The 8,693-nt window shown below is 44.7% G+C and overlaps 1 pseudogene; it reads right to left on the reverse strand.

Annotated features, from left to right (window-relative positions):
- Positions 1 to 7,603: 7,603 nt before the first annotated feature.
- LOC140712826 (uncharacterized) lies at positions 7,604 to 8,214 on the reverse strand (annotated as a pseudogene).
- Positions 8,215 to 8,693: the final 479 nt, after the last annotated feature.

An 8,693-nucleotide genomic window follows, 5' to 3' on the forward strand; every position in this document is an offset into this window, starting at 1 on the left:
AAGTGACTTCATAAATGGGAGGTAAGTCATGGCAAAGTTGTTTACTTAGGGCAGCGTAAACAAAGAAAGAAGTGACACACACCAACATTGATTGAGCCCAAAACATTTTTCTGAGCAAAAGATGCCAGACCAAGAAATGGGTGTATATTCTATGATGTCATGTACTAAAATTCTGGAAGAGGCAAATCTAATCTATAATGGCAGAAAAGAGATGGGGGCTATCTACAGTTGAGAATGTGGGTGATGGAGGGACACAGAGAACTTTGGGAGTGATGCTAATGTGTTTCTATGTCGTTATTAGGATGGTTACCTGAGTGTATATGTTAATCCAAACTCATGAAATCATTGTAATTAATGATTTCAGGTGAGACTTACTCACCTGAAATAGGTGAGATTTATTGTATATAAGCTATACATCAATAAAGTTTGTTTAAAAAATCAGGATGTCTCATTTTGCACAGAACCTCCAGAGCCATGTTGCCATGTGTGGACAGTAATAGTGAATATACTCAGAAACGTTTTTAAAAGGTTGTTCACTTTCTTATTTGATAAAGTATTAATTATCCGCAAACACTGGCAATGCAGGCCAAGGGGCTTTGGGCAGCAGCCAGCAGTGTTCATTAGCCTTAACCATCTCTAAAATATTTTCAATAAAAGCATAGTTCATTCTTCCTCTATATCCCTGGGCTGTGTTTCTATGAAAGGCTCCTTGTCCTCTTGGAGATGGCTTCATTAGTCTTGCTAACAACTAACTGGCCATCTGGAAGTCAGCATGAGCTGGACAGGAAGTCAAGGATGGTGACCATTCATTTGTTCATTTATCTGTTTGTTAATCCACCATTTCCTGAGTACCTATGAGGCCAGCTCTGTGTTCAGCAATTTTATTACAGAAAATGAGTTCAGATCTATCCTAAGAAGTTCAGTTTAATTAATTTAGTATTTATTAAATTAGTATTTAATTTAGTATTTATTAAATACTGGCTGTCTAGTTGTTGTATGTAGGAAAAAAGTTTGTGCTTCAATGGAAAACTATTATTTGTCTCAGAGGACACCCATCTGATTATAGTCTCTCATTGTCTTTGAGCTGTATTACAAATCTTTAAGTTGAAGATAACTGGCAGAAATGCAAAAATCATTCCTACAGAAATGCAAATCCTATAAAGGCTAGAGATCCTATAGAGGAGAATGGTTGGTAGACGTCCAGCTGACCTCCTCCCTCTGAAAGGATCAAGTTTGCCTTCATTTGAGCAGACATTTCAGCCTTCCTGATCTATAAATGCATCTGTTCTTAGGATTCTCTTTAGAACTGGTGGTAACATCTGTCAGATTTCATCACTGACTAGTGAGCAGAATAGAATGTAATCACGAACATGCATTCATTTGTATATCTGCATGACAGCCACGATTTTACCTTTTTTGAGAATTATCTTTTAACACACAGTCTACAGGGAACGCTAGCCATGAGCACAGTGGGGGAGGTTCCTGACATCCCAGATCACTGGCAATGGGGCGCTGGCTGCATTTGGTACCATCGCAAATTCTGGAACAAGGACTCTGTCCCCCACTGTCCCCACACCTCCAGTCCTCAAATCTGGCTCTCTGGGGCTTATGTTTCTCTCATGATATTGAAGGATACAGGCTAGGGTGGTCTGCACTGGCCCAAACTCCTAGAGGCTGGGGTGTCGCTCCTGGTAGATGCCCCACGAGCAAAATCCTGGCTGCTGTGGACAGGAGATCCTCAGTGGACCCCAGCGGGGACGGCTTACACTGCGTCTCTGTGCAGGGCTCAGCAGAGGGTGGGCAGGCGGGCCACTGGCTGAGGGGCCCACGCTCATGGATGTTAGGGATGCAAGGGTCACACAGGAGACAGAGGCTCCAGAGCCCCATGGTTCCTAAACCTGACTCAGGAAGTGAGCCCCATGTGAGGCCAGCCCGCATTTCAAAGGCAGGTGTGCTAATAATCCCAAAGGAGGACCACTTTCTCCCCACATCGGACAGAGTGGAAAATGACAAGGCAGTCCACCTGCCGTCCACTCACCCGCGGGCATCTCCACACCTGTCGTGGCCCCTGCAGCCAAGGCGGGCCTGTGTCCATCTGGCTGTCTGGACACAAGGAGGAAGGGTCTCCCTGTGGTCAATTTTCCACCCCGCCCCTCCCCTCCCCACCTTCCCAACAGCACTCCCTTCGTTGGGAAGAGTGGGGTGGGGAACTGACCGTGCGGGAGGCCCTTTCAAAGAGGAAATAAGGTGTGTGGCGTGACGCTTGACCCCACACCGCTCTGAGTCTGCAAATGCCCATCCAAAGGCTTAGGTTGCAGATCACTCGCTCTTCAACAGCTGTCTATCACCAGCCTCCGATGCACCATGCACTTTCTTATGGTTGCTGGAGATGGATAAATGAACCATCAAACAACAATCTTTTGACTTCTGCTCCTTGGTTGCAGAATTTGGGAACCTGTCATGGCCTTTCACCACCAGAAAAGACCACCCCCCACCCCGGTTGACTGATTAATCTGGGCGAGTTACCACTGTACGGATTGTGAGGTCGGTGACCAAAACTGCCTTTGACCACATGAATACATAAATGAAGAAACAAATGACAGAGCCCATGAGAAGATGCTTGTTCATGGATTTAAAATTTCCTATCGGCTAGTCTGAAATCACTTGGGGGTAGAACTAGGTGAAGTCGGCTGTATCCGCTATGCAAACATGGCAATAACAGCACATTGACTTTAGAAAGTAAAACACTCAGTATTCTATGCAACAGGTTGGCAGACTACAACCCACGGGCCAGTTGCGTGCTTTTGTAAATAAAGTTTTATTGGAAAGCGGCCGGGCCATTCATCTAATGTGTTATAGTGGCAGAATTAACTTGCTGGGACAGAGACTGTAAGTCCCCCAAAGCCGAAAGTATTTACCGTCTGGCTCTGTACAGAAAAAGTTTACCAACCCCTGATCTATGCTAAATACCTATTATTGTCATTGGTTAATGGCTGGAAACAGAAGCCCCCTTAGTTATTTTAGTGAGAAAGGGAATTTAATACAGGGAATTGGCTGTTTATAAAAGCCGTGGAAGGACTGTAGCTGAGGACAGCACCCAAGACCTCCAGAAATAGCTCCTAGAACAACCCCACAGAACCAGCCAAGGCAGGGAGTGCCTCCCCTTAGGGTTGAGGGAACAAGAACATACCACGTTCTGGGACCAGGAAGCCAAGCCTGTGGCCCTCATAACTACCTCTGGGCACCCGTGGATTTAGAGACTGTGCACTGGCCTCAAATGCAAAAACAATTCCCATCCCCTCTCTAATGACGTCGTCCATAGAAACATCACAGTGGGTGGCTAGTTGGGCACGAGCAGGCAGGAGAGGGCTCCCCGCCACACAGACACACATCCCAGGAGTGTCGGGGGCCATCAGGTGATTGTCAGGAGGTTGTTAACGGTCTCTCTAAAGTAACAACTGGTCACAGCTGACACCACGGAAAGGCAGGCTCCTAATAGATAGAAAACAGCTGAAACTGATCAGCAGTTTCCCAATAAGATTCCAGGAGTTGGGGGAAGAGACATCAGACCCCGGGAGCAGCCAACAAATAAAACCCCAAGTCAAATAGTCAAGCTGCGCACTGGTCTTCCGAGTCATCTGCTTGGCCCTCTTCCAAGTGTGCTTTCCTTTCCTTCCTGCACTAAAGCGTTTTGATCAACGTCCACTCCGGCTCTAAAACTTGGCTCTCTCTCTCCCGTCTAGTGTCCCTCCTCAAGTTCTTTCTACTGGGGAGGCAAGAGTTGAGGATGCTGCAGACTCAGATCCCTTCCACGGCAAACAGAAGCATCACAAGAACGGCTCTTTCTCCTACGTGAAGGCTGCAGAAAGAGATTTCAGCTGTTGCCCAGGACGGCTCACTGAGATCAGGAGGAGTCCTGGATGCTCATCGAAATACCGATCACAATGCCATTGAAGCCAAGCTTCGCGCAGGGGCTCTGGGGAGAAGACGCCCAGGTTAACATAGGAGGTCGTTAGGCAGCACCTTCCCTTCCCACATCTCCCCACAAAAAAGCCTCTGAAAAGTGCTCTGTGCCCACTTTGCAACAGAAAGTTCAGTGCCAAAACCAAAAAATAATGGATCATAGCGTCTTCTGAGTGGTGTTGGCAACACCAAAGATTGCGGCAGAGGGCCAAGTTTTGCATCCTTTTCTTATTTTTCTTAACAAAACTGACAAACTATAGACCACACACCATGCAGAGGTGGAGATGAGGTGACACTCCTGATGTTTTGGGTTTAAATTTATTACCACCATAATGCATGGCTCTCAAGCAACAAAGTGCTATATGAATAAGTGTAGTAATAGATTTGAGCTTAGTGTCATAGGCTGTGAGAGAACAGGGTAGCAGAACCACACCTCTGTCCACCTCCAGGCTGGAACACGAGGGGCTTTTCCCATCAGGGTCTCTGTGTCCACCTGCGGGTCAAGTGCAGACTTTGAGAAACAGCTGCTGCTGCTGCCCTCTCGTGGCGATCCTCAGAACAGGCGCTCGGAGAGCGAATGCTGTTTCTTATCTCACTGCTAAAGGGGAAGAGGTGATCAAAAATGTCACGAGTATCTTTGGCTTAACCTTGATTCAAATGAAGGTCAAAACTCCTGGCCACAGTTACTAATCACTTGAGGGAATAAAAAGCCATCGATGTAGCTTGTCAGTTGGCACAGGCTTTGAAAACGCAAAGCCCTTTTTGTAAGATTAGAAGGGTAGTAAATGTTTGCATATCAAATCAGTTAGCGTAACATTTAAGGTCAATATATACATTTTCTGGGTTTTGGCATCAAATGTTACTTAGGAGGCAAAGAACTTTCTCCTTCTCTTGAAAGATTTACTCATTCCATGAAGCACACACTAAGAACCTTCAGTCTCACTGCCATGATTTTGCCTGACGGGGAAAGAAAAAATGAGCTTCCTAAACATAATTTTGTGTGTTTGTAATTTTTTTCCAGAACACTAAAGTATTTAAAAATATTGAAAACTTGAAAAGCAGATATATGAACACTTACAGAATAATTTTAAGTATAGTTTTATACCAAGATAGAATTCATTATCATTTTACTTCACTTAGATTACTTTAAAATCATTTAAGATCACTCCCAGTCAAGAGAAACTGTCAAACATGACGACTATTCCCATCGAAAGTGAGACAAGCAGAGAAGTCGACTGTGAAGATATTTGTGGTGACTTTGCTTCCCCATCTTTCTTGCTGCCTGAGGTTCCAGCCTGGCACAGCTCCCAATCGGCCCTTATTCAAAATTTTAGATCTTGAGCATCTCAGGTTTTTTGCATTCATTTTAAATTTTGCCCCTGAGGCAAGTGCCTTACTCACTTCCCCCGCGGTCTCCAAACTCGGAATCTTCTTACAGAAGATTATCATGCGTGGAAGATCGTTGTAGAACACTGTGCTCAATCATTAGGTGTGATAACACATTTTTCATAAGAGATCAATTTTCCCCAACCTTGTGATCATTAACTTATGAGCTATGACCTCATTGATCTAACACTGTTAAAATCAATCCACCTAAAAATGATGTTGATATGGTTAGAATTAGGGACAGAGCCAAGGCATTCTTCCTGGAAAATATATTTATTTTCAAGGAAAAATTGACGAGGGATTCTAACAAAACGCTTGGCAACACAATAAGCCATTTGGATTTTTCCATGACAGGATTTCCATGCTTCGTTGGTGCAATAACAATAAACAAACAAGTCAATAAAACAAGCCACACAGATGATGAAAGATCGATTCAGTATTATTTTGCTAACATTTTAGATTTAATCTTCACCTAATCTGGCTTTAGCAGAAGTCACTGAAACCAATATGTTTCTTTCTGGCTACGTGGTTTTATAACCTTTTCTTGATTAGTATATTAACTAGCAGATTAGAGCATACAAGATTTCCTACCATATATTCAATTCACAGAAATAATGTTTCCCAATTCATCCACTTCAAAATGACCTTAAACTCCTGTACAGCAAAGATGAATGGCTTTTCTCTGGCAGACCTGGGAGCTGTCTAAGAGGCTCTTGGATGGACTTTGCAGCCATGTCACATTCCCAAGAGGTGTGGGTTTAGACGTCAGTCTCTGTCCTGAGCCACAGTCTCTGTTGAACTTCCTCACCATTGATATTTTTAATCTGAGGGTCAAAGCTTTCCATTATTTTCATTATATTTTTATCTCACTAGTTCTAACCTAATGCTCCAGGCAGTCGGGAACTTCTGTATTGTAAATATATTATCTAAATATCTGCTTTCATGGGTCATCTCTAAATCGGATCAGTGGGCTTTGAGCCCTCGCTAAAATGATTGAAAAGAACAGGACCAAGGTCAGATCTGGGTGTCCCTGCAGCAAAGGCTACCTCCAGGTGAAACTTCATTTAGAAATAGAGCAGCCAAGAACACACTGGAACCACTGCCGTTGCTTGTCCTAAATGCATTCTCTCGCTTGCTAAAATTCAGATACTGGGGACTGAGGCATTCTCTGATCAAGAGACTCATCTCCAAAAGAAAATGAGATTGACTTCATTTTGAGGCTTTCTCTCGGGAAGTGAGAGCAAACGCATGCTTCCTTTGCATGAATGTCATCTTCCTTCTGAGGCTCTCAAATGGGGTAACTCTGCTTCCCTGTTAGTGAAGGACATTTCTGTGGTCAGTGGCAGAAACCACATAAAACGCACTTAAGAACAAAGAGAAGTGACAGGATTGCATAATTGAAAAGTTTACAGGTAGTTCTGGCTTCAGGCATGGCTGGATCAAGGGGTTCAGAAATAGTCACCAGGACTCAGTCTCTCTCAAGCTCTTGTTTCTGCTTTCACAGATGTTGACTTCATTTTCATTTCTAGGCAGTTTTGCCCTATCTAGAAGCCAGATATGCAGTATATCTAGGCTTCATCATATTAGCTATAATTCCAGTGGAAAAAAGAGTTTAAAAATACCAAGAATCAGTCCCCCGGCCTGAGCACCCAGTTAGTATCAATGACTAACTCCTAGATTAATCACCATTGCTGCCTGTGGCAATGCTGCAAATGGTCCAGCCCTGGGTACCATGCCACTGCTGTAGGAGAGAGGTGGGGCTGGACCCACACGGGTCAAATGGGATGCTGATTCCAGGAAAGGGGGACTAGGTTCCAGGAGGACAAAAACACAGATGTTCCCTCCACAGTGCAGTCAGAGCTCTGCCATGACCTGACAGCAAGCACTCAGATCTGCAGGTTTCCGAGACAAACGTCATCTCCCTGTTGAGAGTGGAGTTCACATTCACTCGCCTGCTGCTTCCTGGTGCCATGCTGATCCTCCTGGTACCATGCTGATCCTCCTGACAGTCACTCAAACATCCATCGTCCAGCTTCCCAGCGACCATGGTCACTGGCATGGCTAGCACTGCTCTTGGTCCTCAGTGAAGGGGTGGCCTGCCCCTCCACACCTGTGGGTATATCTCGTCAGATGGGACTAGAGACTGAGATAAGAAATAAGACACAGAGACGAAGTATAGAGAAACAACAGTGGGCCCAGGAGACCGGCACTCAGCATACCAAGGACCTGCACCGGCACCGGTCTCTGAGTTCCCTCAGTTTTTATTGATTAGCATTTTCACTATCTCAGCAAGCGGAATGCGGTAGGAGAGCAGGGTGATAACAGGGAGAAGGTCAGCAAGAAAACCTGTGAGCAATAGAATCTGTGTCATAATTAAGTTCAAGGGCAGGTGCTATGTCTGGATATGCACGTCGGCCAGATTTATGTTTTTCTCTGCCCAGACATCTCAGTGCAGTAAAGAATAACAAAGCAGCATTGCTGCCAACACGTCTCGCCTCCCACTGTAGGATGGTTTTTCTCCTATCTCGGAATTGAACAAATGTACCGTTGGGTTTTATACCGAGACATTTAGTTTCCAGGGGCAGGCAGGAGACAGTGGCCTTCCTCTATCTCAACTGCAAGAGGCTTTCCTCTTTTACTAACCCACCTCAGCACGGACCCTTTACGGGTGTCGGGCTGGGGGACGGTCAGGTCTTTCTCATCCCACAAGGTCATATTTCAGACTATCACATGGGGAGAAACCTTGGACAATACCCGGCTTTCCAAGGCAGAGGTCCCTTCGGCTTTTCGCAGTGCATTGTGCCCCAGATTTATTGAGACTAGAGAATGGCAATGACTTTTACCAAGCATACTGCTTGTAAACATTTTGTTAACAAGGCACATCCTGCACAGCCTTAGATCCCTTAAACCTTGATTCCATACAACACATGTTTTTGTGAGCTCAAAGTTGGGGCAAAGTGGCTGAGGCAAAGTGACTGGGGCAAAGTTACAAATTAACAGCATCTCAGCAGAGCAATTGTTCAAGGTACAGGACAAAATGGAATTTTTTATGTCTTCCCTTTTTACATAGACACAGTAACAGTCTGGTCTCTCTTTCTTCTCCCTTCACTCAGCTTCCTGAAGTCATTCCCTCTGTGTTTTCTGCTTTGATGCCCTTCTGCAACTATATTCACATCCTCTTTCTACTTACATGTAATATTATAACTCATGGTTCGGTCATGCTCCTTTATGGAAGAGTTCCTTTTAAAAGAAATGGAGGAAGTGCTTAGAAAAAGTGTATTTAAAATAACTTTTCCCCTACTTTCATCCCTTTCAGTGGCATTTCCAAGAAAACTCTAGGAGAG

The sequence above is a fragment of the Chlorocebus sabaeus genome, chromosome 11 (genome assembly GCF_047675955.1).
Source record: "Chlorocebus sabaeus isolate Y175 chromosome 11, mChlSab1.0.hap1, whole genome shotgun sequence".
Classification (NCBI taxonomy): Eukaryota; Metazoa; Chordata; class Mammalia; order Primates; family Cercopithecidae; genus Chlorocebus; species Chlorocebus sabaeus.